This window comes from Sodiomyces alkalinus (assembly GCF_003711515.1).
Source record: "Sodiomyces alkalinus F11 unplaced genomic scaffold SODALscaffold_14, whole genome shotgun sequence".
In the NCBI taxonomy this organism is placed as follows: domain Eukaryota; kingdom Fungi; phylum Ascomycota; class Sordariomycetes; order Glomerellales; family Plectosphaerellaceae; genus Sodiomyces; species Sodiomyces alkalinus.
In genome coordinates this window covers 371,196-388,022 of record NW_021167092.1, presented here as the reverse complement: position 1 = coordinate 388,022, position 16,827 = coordinate 371,196, and positions in this window count along the sequence as shown.

The following is a 16,827-nucleotide window of genomic DNA, read 5'->3' as shown; positions in this document are numbered from 1 at the left end:
GCTTCCTCGGTAAGAGCGGTTAGCTCTATATTCTACTAAGGGGTAAGTAGGAGTCTAGGGGTACCCCCGTAGCGGCGCGGTACGGCCGTATCGGCTAATATTATAAGGTCCTCGATTAGGTTATCTAGTGCTATGTCGATAACTCCTAGTATTATAAGGGGGCTAGTCTATTATAGTTATATAGCGGTAAGCTAGGGGACCTATAAGGGGTTAAGGTCCTTCTAGACCTAATAGGGCCCGACTAGGTCCTATAATACTAATATCGCGGTGCTCGCCGCTATCTTTATATAGATTTAGACTATCTATAAGTAGTGGTCCGACCCGATAACGGTCTTATCGGGGCCGCTGAGTTCGTATCAGAGCCCTTATATCGCCTATATAAGGTTAATAGTGCTAGTATACCGGCCTGGGCAGTGCTATATAATAGTTCCGGGGGGGGTTACTAGGTTTAGGTTCTACCGGGTCGTAATAGTAAGCAGGGTATCGGCCCGGGGGTAGTATCGCGGTGGCTATAACTATAAGGGGTAGTACAGTTTAAAGTCTCTTATAAGGATATAGCGGCCCCGTAGAAGTGCTATATCGAATATATCTTATAGGGGCGAATTCTAAAGGATCCTAGCTAATTAGTAGTTCCGTAAGTAGATTAACTAGATTATAAGGGTATTATCTCCGGTCCTAAAGGTAACTATATAGGTATTATAGTAGGCCCGCCACGTCCACGTATATAACGGGTATCTCGTATAGATATATAGGAGGGCGCGGCCCCCTCCCTAGATTAGTCGGTATACCCCTTAGGAGGGGTAGGCAGGGCTTTTTATAAAAGGGTTAAGGCCGGGTTCCTAGACTACTATTATATCGTACTTAGCGCGGCAATAAAGCGGGAGCTCCCGCTACGCCTAACTCCTCCCTGTATTCTATATAAGGATATAGATTCTTATTAATTAGTTAGGGGGGGGGGGGGTTAAGATAACGTGCCCGGTATAACCGGAGTCTAGCTCTAGCTTTATAGCTCCTACTACGGTACTTTACTAGCCCGGCGGGGGACTATATAAGCGCTTATTAGGCCCGGTATTAGGGAACCCTCCTATCCTCTAGTCCTTTTTAGGGGGTATCCTCTACCCCTATAAAGGGGCCGGTCCTAGTCCTAGGTGGTAATAATCGGGGGAAAGATCTATGGCTACCATGGGTATACCGCTTCGGTTTAGCGCGTAATATTAAAGTCCCTAGCTTAGTACTTATACGCTTTATAAGTCTTCTCGGCCTTTTTCCTTAGTAATCGGCATAAGTCGTCGAAGGTATTATAATCTTCGATATAGGCGGTATAGCAGCGGGAGCGGCCGGGCGCTATTGCGTTATAGTATCCTAGGCCCTATAAGTATACCGATTCGGGCTTAGCGTAATAATAGTATACCCTCTTTACTATAAGGTAGCCGTTAGCCTTATAGCCGAAGTATAGGCACTTATAGCACCTTAGGGGGCTAAGGTTAAGATCGTATAGTTCGTAGATATAGCTACCCCCTTCGAACAGGAGGGTATTCTGGATAAGGCTTATTACCATTTCCGGTAAAGCCATAGGGTACTCGCTATTATACTCGGAGGATTTTAGCCTTAGGGTTTATATCTTATAGGGATACTAATAGGTCCTCCTCGGATAAGGCGTTAAGAACCTCCTAAGGGATAGCCTTAGTAAGCGTAAGGTAGGTATATATAATTAGGGTAACTTATTTACTAGAGGCCTTCTTTACCTATTATTCTTTATAGGTAGTCTACTATTATACCCCTTCGGTAAGGGTAAGGTAGATATCTCCGCTAAATAGCTTTGATGCTATTACGGTATCGTGTCGGGTAGCTATAGCGTTTATAGCTTAAATAATTTTCTTTAGGGTCCTGGCTTTCAGGGGCTAGTCTTCGGGGAGGGTTCCTTAATAGACTATTAGTTCCCGGTAATATCTAGTAAAGATTAGTTTAAGGGGGGCGGGGTCCTATAGCGGCCCCGCCACGGGTACTTAGGCTATAATATTAGCCTAGGTCTTTTTTATACCACTTATTTCTTTTCGGAGTTCCTCTTAGATAATATAGTAGATAGATATATATAGGTATACTAGTAGTAGTATACTAGCGTTGTTACGGGTACTACGTATTATAATTAGTTCCTTTACTTACTTTATAATCTATTTAATTATATTCCTGTTAGCTAGTAAGGCCTGAATTTCTGCCTTAATCTTAGCTACTCTCGGTTCCGGGGGGCGTAGTAGTCCCTTTTCGGTCTTATATCGGTTCCGCGCTATATCCTGCCTTAGGGGGGGGGGAAGCGCTTATATTACGAAAAGTGGGTCCGTTACGAATTCTGTATAGTTAAGGTCGGAATAATGCTATCCCACGACTCTTCCGGCTATACCGTAACGCCGGTATTACGGTACCGCTATAATAGTATCCCGGGAGGGAGGCGGTAGCTATAATCTCTATCTTAGTCGTTTTATCGATATTACTCTTATTACGCGTCCGTGGTTAATAGGCGTGTCGAAATCGAGTCGTTACTTCTTAGCCTTTATCTATACTCTATAAAATACGGTGGTAGCGTTTACATAACAGTCTAATATAGTTATAATTATAGAGAATTACCCTAATTAATTTTAACCTATCTTATAACAATTTTAACTACGCTTTATCTGATAATTAAGAGTCTTACTTACTAAGTACAAACCTACCCTTTTTACCTTTTACTACTACCGATTAAGAAGCTATCTAGCTACGCCGATATAGCGTGTTAATCTATAAATAACTATTAAGATATCGTAATATAAGCCTATAACCCAGAAAACCTATCGCGATTGAGAGCTCTAGAGTAAATACTATAAAGCTATGGCCGTTAATAACGAAGTCTAGGAATATCTACGCCCTAACGATCTAATTTCCCCCTCTTAAAAGCCTATTTTACCCTCTTACGCTACTTCCTAGCCGTTGCACGTAATCCTATAAGTAGAAGCTACGCCCTCGTAGTAGTTAAATCTAATCCCTATTAGACAGCGCGCCTACGACTCGGCGACATAACGCTAGAAGATATAGAGGGATAAATACGCCGGGTATATTAAGGGTATTAGAGCTTTTTTAAGCTAGTAGACTAATACTATCGTTAAAAGCTGTAAGCTACTACTATATAATATAATACCTAAAAAGTTGTTTAAGGCTATTCGACGCGATACTACTTTCTATATAACCACCCGCCGCGTTAACACCTATAAAGACTATAACGCCTACGTCTGCGTAGCGTTACTAATCCTAAAGAAGCTATAGGAGTAGTTATCTAGATAGTAGGAGCTATTAATATGCCTTAAAGAGGTCTAATCGAGGCCCGTAACGTATATCTGGATAGCAGACTTCTTTAGAGGTATATATTTAATCGGTAGTCGCGATTAGACCGAAGCCAAGAAACGCTTTTAGATAAGAAAGTACTACTCTCTAAATAACTTTACACCCTTAGTTAACGATATATCGAGACTAGACTTAAAGATTAAGGAAAACGCGGTAGCCACCATGCTATAGTATTCCCTACACTATATACCAGAAGCGAAGAGAGCGAAGATACCTTAGGTACTACGGCTAAGCCGAAGAAGGGTAGCCGTGGGAAGAATAAAGCTAAGAATCCCACTACCGCGGCATCTATAGCTATACCTTCTATTACTTTAACTAATTATTCCTCTTCTAAAAGACGCTAACTCGTCTTTAAATAAGGGGTACACTGCCGCATATAAACGATACCTACTTATAATGTTAACGCCTACTTCTATCTATTCCCAGATACGGTAAATAACGACTAAACGCCCTTCGAGAGTACTAGAATAACCGTCTAACGGATTTTTAAATATAACTCCGAGCTACGCGCGGAAGTAGAAGAACTACGCCCCGTAAAGAAGGGGAAGAAGGATATAAGCCGAGACTCTATATAGCTTAAAGAGGCGTGACTCGATTATAGTAGCGTCCGTAGTATCCGTAGCGGCGTCTTCTACGCCGCTAGCTTTATAGTAGGAACCGCTATTACTAGCTACCCTCTTCGAGCCTCTACTATCCTTAATTCCGGTACTACTATTTATATTTTTAACGATTTTCCCCGTTTTTCTGATTTTATACCCGCCACGTAAGGAGACTATATAGTCGTAGGTAGTTTATCCCTGCCTATTAAAGGTTACGGTAATATAACCGTGAGATTAAACGGACTAATAGGAGGTCCTGACTTTAGACTATTAAACTTCGTATACTACGAAGGTTTTGCCTATAATTTAATCTTAAACTAACGGTTAGGACTACGAGGCTACTAGTAGAATTAGAAGCCGCTTAATAACTGCCTTCGACGTGCTAATAGATCTATACTATACTAGCTAAGTCAATACTTCAATTAAACCGTTATTAAATATATATCCTCTAACTAATCTACGGCTACTTTTCTAGGCTCTTCCTCTACCCGAAAATCGATAATACGATATCTAAGCACTACGGAGGGTATCTTATAGTATCTACGGCTAGGGCATGCTGGCCCTAAGCCTCTTAGGCACCTAGAAAAGCAGACGTAAGGGGTTCAGATTAAGGGACTAATAACTATCGACTATAAGACCTAGGAGCTTATAAAGATAAAACAGTATATTAGCAGGCACCCTCGCATGGCACTAACCTATATAGGGGAGCGGTAGGTAATGAATTTCACTGATTTTATCCGAACGTCTGATAAGGACTCGCGGTTTATATTTTTTATTAACCGTTATAGTGGTTTTACGGCCACCTACGTTATAAAGAGTAAGCTAATAACGGATACCTCGTAATAATTAAGGAATTCCTCGCCTAGGTGGATTATTAATTGGGTTATAAGGTGCGCGTTTTCGAATCTGATAATAAGCTAACTTAATCCCACGATATCACCTAATTCCTGTATAATGAGGGCATCCTCTTAAAGGCCTCTACTACAGATACTTCAGCGTAGAACGGGGGTGCCGAACGCGTAGCTACCGTGGTTATTTTAAAGGGTTATACAATAAGTATCCACGTAAAACTGCCGCCGTTTATATAGCCTAAGGCTATTCCCACGGTCGCGTACATCTATAATCTAATATTATAAAGACAGTATAATACTAACGATTAGAAAACGCGATATAAGATCCTCTTAAAAAAGAAGCTGATTTTATTATATCTCCGAGCCTACGGCTATAAGGAGTACATAATAACTAAGGACGCTTAAAAGGGCATTAATACGCTATTAAATCGTAATAGTCCTCGTGTCTCTATCGGCTACCTTATCAGCTACGACTCTACTAATATCTTCCGTATCTAGGTGCCTAGCCTACGCCGCTATAACCACGTTATTCGTATGCGCGATATGGATTTTAACGAATATACCTTTTTTAACGGCGATATTAACGCCTTCAAGGATAACCTCCGTTAATTAATCGAGGAGTAATTAGAAGACCTGATTAGTTAGATTAAAAAAGAGAGGGATGGAGATTTATAGCCGTTTACAGACGTATAAGCTAAGGACCCCTCCCCCCCCCCCCTTCTTTATGTAAATGCTTATTTTAAACTGGATATACCCTTAGATCCGGGGCAAAATACCCCCGGATTACCTTCCTCGATAGCGTTACCGTTAAGATGATAGTCCGTAATGCCCGGCTATAAAGGGGTAGAAAAGGCTAGATAAAACTTAGGTTATAAACGGCGTAATTTAACGGGTATAGTGCCTAATCACCGTCTATAGCCACCTATTCCGCTACTTCCCTCTTTACTAGTAACCCCGCCGTCGTTTATAGCGCTAATAGTAGCCGTTATATTAGGAACTCGTAATACCCCTACTGTTACGGCCGTAGGGTTCTAGGATAACAGAACACGGTACTACGATACCCTTATAGCTACGGCTATAAGGCTCATATTACATAAAGGAGCCCGATTAATTCGGTAAGAAGATAGCTAGTAAAGAGATAGATAGGTAGCCGTGTTTAACGCTAGCCGCTACGCCCTAAATATACGCACCTTAGGTAGGACTCCACTAACTAAATTACGATTAAAAAGGACTACTCCTATAACGCTATAGCGGCTTTTATCACTACTACTTCAACCTATAGCCCTAATAGCTATCTCAGAAAATATAACCCCGGTGGTAGCCTTAGGAAGTATTAGTCTAGTGGTTACTCCGGCGGTTACTCTGGTAGCCTTAGCCGCGAAGATTTATCGTAAAGACCTCCCTCCTCCTCCGAAGAACCATCGCGATATACCCTTATACCCTTACGGCTATCTATTCTGATAGGTATTAGAAGATAACCGATAGAGCCACGAGGAGATAGGATTATAGATACTGGTGCCATTATCCGTAATAGATAGAAATCAGGTTCTAAACTCGATATAGGTAATAATATATAAATTCGATAAGCATAGATTTCTATATAAATATAAGGTAAGGCTAGTAGTACGAGGAGATTAATAATATTAATCCTCCTTTAAGAAGACGTATATAGCTATATTAGCAGGATAGTTATTCCACGCGTTAATAGTAATCGCCGCCCGTTTTAACCTTATACTATTATAATTCGACGTTATAAACGAGTTTATATACGCGACTGTCCCCTATAATATCTTTATATACATGCCGCTAGGCTTTATAGCCCCTAGGAGTCCTTACTGCTTTAGTAAAAGTATTTTTCGGCTATCCTTTTAGCGGACGGCTTCCAGATAGTGCCGTAGGAACCGTGTTATTTTCTACGCCGCGGTTTGATGGTGTTCTTCTACGTTAACGATATCGTTATTACTTATAAGGAATAATATAAGCTATAGATAAAGCAGGCTTTTAATAATCTATAATGCTACTATAACCTATAAGGTAGCGATTCTCTATAATAGTTCCCTAGTATTAAGTTTATTCGTGACCGCGTTACAAGTAAAATCTAGCTATTATAACACGACTATATAGTAAATTTAGAACGCCTTTTAAAGCTAAACAGTAATAGTAAGCATAGCAGTAACTATCGCCTAACGCACCTAATCAAAATCGTAGAACTAGTACCCTATTTAGGGACCTCGACTAACGTTAAAAGCTATTAACGAAAGATAGGATCTATGCTAAATATAGCAGTGATATCACGGCCTAATATCGCGTTTATAGTATTAAGGCTACACTGTCTTAACGTTAATCCAGGGCCTATACACTATGAGGCCGCCGATTATCGAATCATTTATCTAATTAATAGCTAATTGTTTATATTAGAACTAGGGGGTGGCGATACTATGAAAATTTACACTAACGCCTTATTTACCAATAATACCCTTAATCGAAAGAGTAGTTAAGCGTATATAATATACTTAATTAGCGGTATAATCGCGTGGCGCGTTAATAAGCAGGATATAGTCCCCACGTCAATAATGGAAGCAGAGCTATTAGCGTTAGTACAAGGTATAAAAGAGGGTATCTTTATATAACGCCTATTACTAAGTATAGGAGTGGAGTTTAACGTTCCGGAATTAAGGATCCTATACGATAATAACTAAACGATTCGATTAGTTAATTAAGAGATTAATACGCTAATAACGCGCCTCTGCTATATCGATATCTACGGCCACTAGTTACGTTAAGTAAAGGAATAAGGGCCGATACTCGTAACGTATATTATAAGCGCGGGAATAGTGGTAGACGGGCTAACGAAGGCATTATACGGCGAGAAATTTAAGATATTTAGGTCCTAGGTGGGTATAATAGATATACGGGAACGGCTATAATAAAAATAGCTAGAGGAAGTCCGGATAGAATATTTAGATAACCTAGAAGTTGAATTTAAGGGCGGCTATAGCGAATAGATTATATAGCAGGACTATCTACCGATTACGAATAGCTTTAATGGCCTAACTAACCTTTAGGGCGATTAGGGGGTGTATTAAGTAGACTATAGTCTTTTCGGTTACGTCACGGGCCGGATTACTAAGAGTATAATCCGGGTAGACGCTTACAGAATCTGCACTATATAAAATACGGTAGTAGCGTTTCTCTAATAGTCTAATATAGTTATAATTATATAGAATTGCCTTAATGAATTTTGACCTATCTTGTGACGATTTTGACTACGCTTTATCTGATATTATGCCCTTACTTTATACCGTGTTCTGCTAACCCGATTTAAGAGCCGGAGCGTATTATATAAAGTGTGTTAATAGTAACCGTAGCACCCAAGACTACGCCCTGGTTTATCCCCGCTATATCCCTATTATTTCTTTACTGTTACGGGCTATGGCCCGTAGAATAGTCCCCGGCAGTGGCCGGGACTAAGAAGGACGGACCCTCTAGAGAGGCCCGTGCGATCCTACACGTACTTAGCCGTCTATATACTGCGCAGGCTTTTCTTTTCCTCCTTCCCTTCCTTAGTTCGAATAAACTATATTTTCGGCTTTAATACGTGAATAACTTTTAATAAGCCAGTATATATTCGAACTTATAAGATTATAAGCTTTAACGCTTATATAGAACGAGGTCCTGGTTATTTCGCCCTGGGCCTACTAAGGGGCTAAGGGCAGGTTATAGGGACCTTATATAATAAGATTAACAAACGCGTGTTATAACGCGTTTAAGAAGCGGTAAGGATATATATCGCCCCTCTTTATAATATAATCGCTAGCCTATAAGTAGCCTTTAAAAGGTCTTAACTTAACCCTTACCTGATACCCACCACGTACCCGGTACCTACCCTAGTCGTTACGCCCTCGTCTTTACCTAGGCCCCTAAAAGCAGAGACTGCTATACCTATTCCGCCACCGGCACCCACGCTCTTATACCGTGTATAGTAGGTCGTTATTCCTGTAAAGTTTAGTGGAAAACGCACGGAATATACCGCCTACTCCTAGGCTATACGACTACAACTTAAGCTTAATAGCCCGCTATTTCGTAGTACTAAAAAGGCGTAGTATATAATTAACGTATACTTAGATACCTAGCCTTAGTAGGTAGTTAGCACCTTTTTCCGTAATAGAGGTATAAACGGTGAATATAACCTAAAGGAATTTATAGCCTACCTCGACCGCACGTATAAGGACCGTAACGAATACGGCCACGCTATTAATACCCTCTAATCAATAAAGTAAAACCCCGACTAGCTATTCGCGCGCTTCCTACCCACTTTTGAAAGGAACCTAGTATAGGTAGGAGGCTATAACTAGGTAGACTATATTAAGATATTATTCCTTAATAGCGCTCTAAATAATAGGCTACGTAATAGCCTAATTATAGCCGACCTCCCTAATATCTATGCCGAATAGATTAATAAAGTATAAATAATCGCGTGGAGATAAGAGGGGGTTAGTAAGTCGTACTAACTAATTCTTATCGCCCGTAAATCGGCTAAGGAGACTAATAGCGATATCGCTATAGGTGGAGTTAATAAGGTCGGCGAGTCTAAAAGGACCTAATAAAAACCTAACCGCTACGCGAGTATTATATACTAGAACTACTAGAAGAAGGGCTACGTTTAACGGCACTATAAGAGTAAGAAGGATACGGTAGCCTAAACGTCCCCTTAAGAGGAGGAACCCGAAAACGTTCCCGAAGATATCGAAGCCTCGGAAAAAGAATAGCTTTAGTGCGAAATCGGGTACTAAAGCCGATAGCGTAAGAGTAATGCGAATAGGAGGAGTTTAAACTGCTATTACGGTGCGAGTTAGTATTAATCTAATTAAGAGTTAGTAGTAGTAGGTTAATGAACGCTTTTATAGATATAGATTATAATTACTATACCGCTATAAATAAGAAGTTTACTCGAAAAATGCGCCTACTATTAATCGATAAGAAGAAACGATTACTAAAAGGCTTCTCGGCTAAGACTAAACCGGCTATTAGGGCCGGTATCGTAATCTTTACGCTAGATATATAAGGGTATACCGAGTGCGTTTTCGCGTATATAATACCGGGCCTAGACTAGGATCTCTTCCTTAGGCTTTTATAGATAGAATATAACGATATAGTCCTTTACGCTAAGAAATAAAGGCTCTATTATGGAGTAGCCGATATCGATATCCGACTCTAGGGCGAAAAGGAGCTAAAGGTAGTATAAGAGATCTGTACTATAGTACTAGTAATAGGGTCCGTATTCGTAGGACTATATAGATAATTACGGTATTAGAAGAGAAAAAGATAGGAGGAGGGTTTACGGGCTATATCGTTAAAAGATATTAAAAAGGCCCTAAGAATAAAGGAACTAGTAGACCCGCGAGAATATATCCCCGAGAGTATAATATAAGAGTTTAGCGATTCATTTACGCCCTTATACTCCATACGCCTACCCTTATACCGACCTAGCGCCGACTATAAGGTTTATTTATAAAAGGATAGTAATAGTAACGAATGAGCCTTACTATAGGGCCCCCTCTATAATATATTACGTGAACAGCTTCTTATATTACGGAAGATAATAACGGATTTAATAGATAAAGGATTTATTCGTGCGAGTAGCTTAGCTACCGCCGCGCCTATACTATTTATAAGGAAGCTAGGATGCGGCCTCCGATGTTACTATAATTACTGCGTCCTAAATACGATTACTTAGTAAGATCGCTATCTACTCCCCCTATTTATAAAGACCTTATATAACCTAGCTAAGGCGAAGTGGTTTATTAAATTAGATATTATCGCCGCTTTCTATAAAATACGGATAGTACCTAAGCATAAGTATAAGACCGTATTCTGTACTCAGTTTAGATTATTCGAGTAGTTAGTATACCCTTTTAGGTTAACCAGCGCGCCTATAACGCTCTAGCGATATATTAACTTATCGTTATAGGAGTTCTATAACGATTTTATGTCCGCGTATATAAACGATATCCTAATCTACTTAGACGGATCTTATAAGGACTATAAGGAGAAAGTATAACGAGTACTTAGTGCCCTTATAAACGCTAAGCTAAACCTTAACCCGAAGAAGTATAAGTTTAGCGTTAAGATAGTTAAATACCTAGGGTTTATCGTCACGGCGGAAAAAGGACTATTTTACGACCCCGAGAAACTTAAAGCTATTATAGAATAGGAAGCGCTAGTCTCTGCGATTAGAATACGAAGTTTCCTCGGGTTTATTAACTTCTATAGGATACTTATCCGCGACTTTATAGCTATTACGGCGCTACTTACGGCCCTAATAAAGAAGAATGCCCTATTTTACTAGGGCCCCCTATATGAGGCAGCCCTTAGGGAACTAAAGCAGAGGTTCTATAAAGAGCCTTACCTATAATAATAATAACCTAAAGGAAGACTTAGCTAGAGACGGATTACTTAGGGCTTATGCTAGGTAGCGTATTCCTATAGGAAGACGAATAAGGATATACGTGCGTTATTATATACTACTCACGCCGACTTAACTCCGCTAAGTATAATTACCCGATTCACGATAAGGAGATACTAGCGATTATAGACTACTTATAGGTTTAGAAAGCTAAGCTTATAGGTAACGGCCGGTTCTAGATTTACTCCGATTATAAAGTACTTAAATACTTTATAACTAAGAGGGCCCTAACTAAGCGCTAGAATCGCTAGGTAACGGAGCTTACCTAGTATAACTTCGTATTAGAGTACCGGTAAAGGGCCGATAATATTATAGCTAATACGCTCTTACCTCAAGAGTAGGACGTGCTAAAAGATTCGTCTAATATCTAAGAGTAGGGGAGGTATATCTAGATAATCCCCGATATAGCTATCTCCCTCCGGGTATACCTAGTAAGAGTAATATTACCGGAGCTAACTATAGTCTTTAAAGTAGACCCTAACCTATAACGATTATAGGATAAAGCTAGGGCTACCGATAAAATCCTCTATATTAGAGGTATTACCTATATCCACCTCCCCTAGACCCTTTATAGTTATAGGGGCCTTAGGGGAGGGGGCGTTAGGGGCGTTAGGGGCGTTATTATGGCTAGTGTTATGGCTAGTGGGTTATTATTTATGGCGTTAGGGCTAGGTAGAGGTCGGGGGTACGGCTCTGCGCGGCTAGGCTTACTGCTTTATCAGCGTGTGCGCACGGGCCACGTCGGACTTTTCCCCCGCACGCGGGGGAGCTGCAAGCCTATTTCCGGGTATTTTCGCACTTATAATACGCCTCAATTAGCGCCTACGCGATACAGGGCTATAGATAGGCGTATAGAGCTTCCAAAGAGCTTTCGATTAATATAGTTCTTGAGTGGTTTAAGGCGTTTACGCGTAAAACGTAGGTCCCCCCACGTGAGTTATAAGAAGGATAATATCGGGTCTTAATACGATAGCGGTATACAGGATAGAACCGATTATACCGTTATACTAACGGACCTTAGGAATCAACGCGCGTGTGCTATCGCGTGGTATTAACGGCTTTATAGTTAATAATAGGACTTTTAGTGGTTTTTGGTAAAGGATATCTACGTAGTATTTAACCGCGATCTTCTCCATGTAGGAGGATTATAATAGCTATAATCTATATATAGCTCTATCCCTTAGAACCTTAATTCCTAGAAACTAACGGATTTTATCGCCTCCCGATAACCTATAGCTTTATTCAAGGGTAGCCTCGAGGACGTTAGCATTATTCTTACGATCTTTATAGTAGATAAGTCCGATATCGTTAACGTAGAAGAATAGGATTAAACTATCGCGGATTGTAATATAGGGGTTATTAGGCACGGCCGTGAATCCTATCTTCTATAGCGTGCCGCTTAATTCGATACCCTTAAACCGAAGAGGGCTTTCCGTAGTAGTAGTACCTTACCTAGCACTTCGTAGCCTTACGGTACCTTTATAAATACTTCCTCTTTAAGGCTAGCGTTAACAAACGCGTTAATAGCGTCAAACTGCCTTATTTCTAAGTTAAATCGGGCGGTGATCGCTATTAGTATACGGAAGGACCGGAAGGCTAACGTAGCGGCGTAGTTATCTTTAGTTTCTAACCGTTTTTATTAATCCCCTTATACTATAAGGCGTGCTTTGCACTTAAGGAGGGTGCCCTCTTTATTAAATTTATAGGTGTATACCTATCTATAGGCGAGGGCTTATTACTTATTAGTCTGATTACCGCCTACCCCTTACTAGTAGCCTATTTATCGGTAGCCCTTAAGGTATTCCCCCTTAGCCTATAACTACCGCTCCCGTAATAGGTGGAGGCGTATATCGCGGTAGTGGTTTAGTGGAGGTGGGAGATCCTCGCGGGTTATATACGATAGCGGCTAGTAGGCATAAGGGAAACCTATAGCACTAACGTCGTTATCGTTAATAGCTTACTTCCTCGCGCGTATAGGATTATAAGTCCTTTTAGCGTTAAAGAACGCCTTCTAGGCGTTATGTTATCGTTCTATACCTTCTTAGTTATATAGAGGCTTATAATAGTTCTTATAATAGATAGGCGCGCGGCTAATAGGCGTACGGCCGATAGTTACCCCTTAGGGGTATCCACGGCTACCTGTTAGTGGCTATCGTCTTCTTCCACCTTTACGCCCCGGAATACCGTTAGCGCTATAAGGAACGCACGCGTAGGATCTTCCGGGGATATTAGAGGGGTGGGAAACGGTTTAAACCTCGTAGTGGTGAACCGTGGAGTGTCTGTAGTAATAGCGGTAGCCTCTCCCGTTGTCAGAACACAAATAAGGTACGCGGAATTATGTGTGTATTCATCTAAGTAAAGTTTATAATACTTTATAGGGATATCTAACTATACGGAAAAAGCAGGGGCAATAAGAGTGGATATATAGGACCGAGGTACTCCACACGTCTAACATATTATAGTTTATCACACCCCAATAAGGTGGCTGTGGTATTTAACACACCCCCCCAGAACTACAGGATTGATCCTGACTGTTCTGCTTAATTTAAAGCCGTAAATCTAGGGTAAAATAGGCCTAGATATTAATTAACGGTGTTAAAGGCGTTAAAGACTAAAAAGCAGTCAAAAAGTGTTAAAAGCATTACCTAAATAATAGTCTATAGGGGCATAATAACACTTAATATAATAGTCTAATCGACCGTTTTCCTTTAATTAAAACGTAATACAAGGATTTCGTCCATATTAATTACTTTAATCCTATTTCGGCGGGGCCTTTATACTAAGCAGATATATAAACGCCCTATATTTCTACGGGGGTAGTACCTTTATAAAACTATCGCTAACTATATTATTAGTAGTAATCTAATTAATCGAGACGGTCCCTTTTTAAATAGTTTATCGGATCTAAAGGGCGTGGATATCGGGATATTTTAATTTTAAGGTAACCTAAGGCCGCGGCGACTCTAGTAAAACACTTAGTTTATTAATTATCGTAGTATATAGTTAGTGGTTCCTCCTTAAAGGTAAGGGTAAGGTCCTTTATTGAACGCCACATCACGATATACTACCTAGTAGTAGCAGAAAGCGCTACTAGCTTAGCTTTAGTACTAGAGATCACGACGCTTATTTGCTTATTTGCCCTTTAGTCTATAGGACCCCCGAAAAGGAGGATCGTGTAACCTTACGAGCTATACCTAGTCTTACGATCGTCCGCGAAGGCGGCGTCGGAGGTATAGAAGAGTATAGGCTTTTAGTAGTCTTTACGTGGTCCGAAGTAAAGGTATAGGGTCTTTATGGAGCCGAGATACTTTAGGCACTTATCGGTAGCCTCGTAATACTATTTTAAAGGGTTAGTACTAAATTCGGTAAGCCTCGAAGCGGCTTTAAAGACGTTAGGCCGGGTTTAGTAGGCGGTGTAGTTAATAAAACCGACCTTCCGAAGATATAGATAGATTAATTCTTCGGAGGCTTATTAGTCGGTAGTAGATAGTTCTAAAATATTAGGATATGGAAGAGGGATTTTAACTCTATAACCTCTATAATCCACCTATAACGCCTTTATCTTATCGGTAATATAGTTCTTAAGGGAAAGCCAAAGCCTGTATTATTAGCGATCTCGAATAACCCTAATCCCTAAGAACCACTTAATTAGGCCTAGATCTCTAATCTAGAAGTGCTACTGTATATATTATATACGGTTATTAGTAGCAGATTAATATTCCCTCCTATAAATTAAAATAATATCGTCCACGTAGAAGAACGCGATTAGTTCCTTACTTTTAAAGATATAATCGTCTTTAGTTAATTACTTTAGGTTGCACTTACCTAAAACAGAAAAGAGCTATTCGTGCTATAGCTTTAGGGAATAGCGGAGGCTATATAACGCTCGCTATAGCCTTTAAATCCCTCTACCTATTGGGGGACATATATAGATTACTTTAAAACGTCCTTAAGCTAATCGTGGGCTTCAAGACCTATATCCGACTAGAGTAAGTACTAACCACGAGGGTCCTTAATATAGATCTCTTCGTTAAGCAGGGTATTAGTGAATACCTTAACGACGTTAAGTTACCGAGTCTTAAGATCGAAGTGGGCTATAATGCCTATTAAGGACCTAAAGGTCCTTCTAGCGAGCGTGGGGTATAGGTGTTAAGGTGGTTATTTAGTTATTAATCCCCTTAAACGGATAGGCGTATCTTAAACTTATTAACGTAGTCTATAGGATCGACCTTATAATTAAAAACCTATTTAAGGTCTAGTAGCCTTAGAACTAATTCAGATAGTCCTAAGCCTTACCCCTGCTAGTTGGATTATTCCTACCGTTTAAAGGTGCCTATTAACCTAAGCGTGCCGACCTCTAGTAAGGCGGCCTTAATCTATGCTAATTTATAAGGACTCTTTAGTATTTAAGACTAGTTCAGAGGTTCCTTAGGTATATCGCGGCGTAGTAACGGGTTCTTCGGTATCTCGATCTAATTATAGAAGGTATAAAAGGAAAGAGGGGTATAACAGTCGGTTAGACGCCTACTACGGGTAGGCCGGTTAGCAGCGGCCGTGGGAATAATAGGAGGGCGGCTTCTTCTGCTAGTAGAAGAGGAACGTTAGTTAGTAGTGGTAGTGGAAGAAGAGGGTTATAAAGACTTAGCAGGAGCCGTGGATACCGGATTAACGGCGGTAGTTGTAGTGGTTAATTTCTCTTTAAGAACCGATTAGTTAGGGGATAACAATTCTATTTCGACGGTATCGCCGGTTACGGCCGTATTATCAGATAAGTCTTCGGCATTATCAGGCCGTTTAAAAACAGGCGGCAGATCCGTATTTCCGGTTAGTGGTATAGGAGGACCGTTTATAGTTATTAGAGGAGGGAAAACAGGTGCCGTTAGAGGCACTATTATAGGTGTAATATAGAAGGCGTTATTAAAGCAGGTGTCGCCGGAGGCGTGGAAGGCGTTATAGGGCTTATTTGCCCTGTTACACGTGCCTTCTGATTAGGTGCCTCCTGCTATTATTATTCTTCTATAGATTCTGTAGTGGTTATTAAACCTGCACCTCTATCTACCCCCCTAGAAGTAACGGCAGTAATAGCGGTAATAGCTATAGTGGCCGCCGTAGTAGTAGCCTCCGCTATTACCTCCCTCGTAGTATTCTAATCTAGTAGCGTTTAAGGGTAAAGATTAACTATATTAGTAGTAATACCTAGAGGATCGTGGAGTTAATAATCTATAGGCAGATTAAGCTACTCGAAAACCTTAATTAACACCTTAGGTTCGTGGTCACGATCTTTATATAGCAGTTTTTCCTTAAAGGTGACGTCTCTCGTGCGTAGGATCCTCCCTAATTTTAGCACCTAAATACGATATATATTAGTGCCCTCGTAGCCGATTAAATAGCCGATATATACTCTTTCCGCGAGCTTAGCGTTACGGTTATGACCTCGTTAATAATCTGCGGTTAGTGGATAGGCTCTATAACTATACCTCTTTAGGTGGCTAACGATAGGCTTTATTAGGATCTTCTTCAGGCCTTATGTATTAATCTA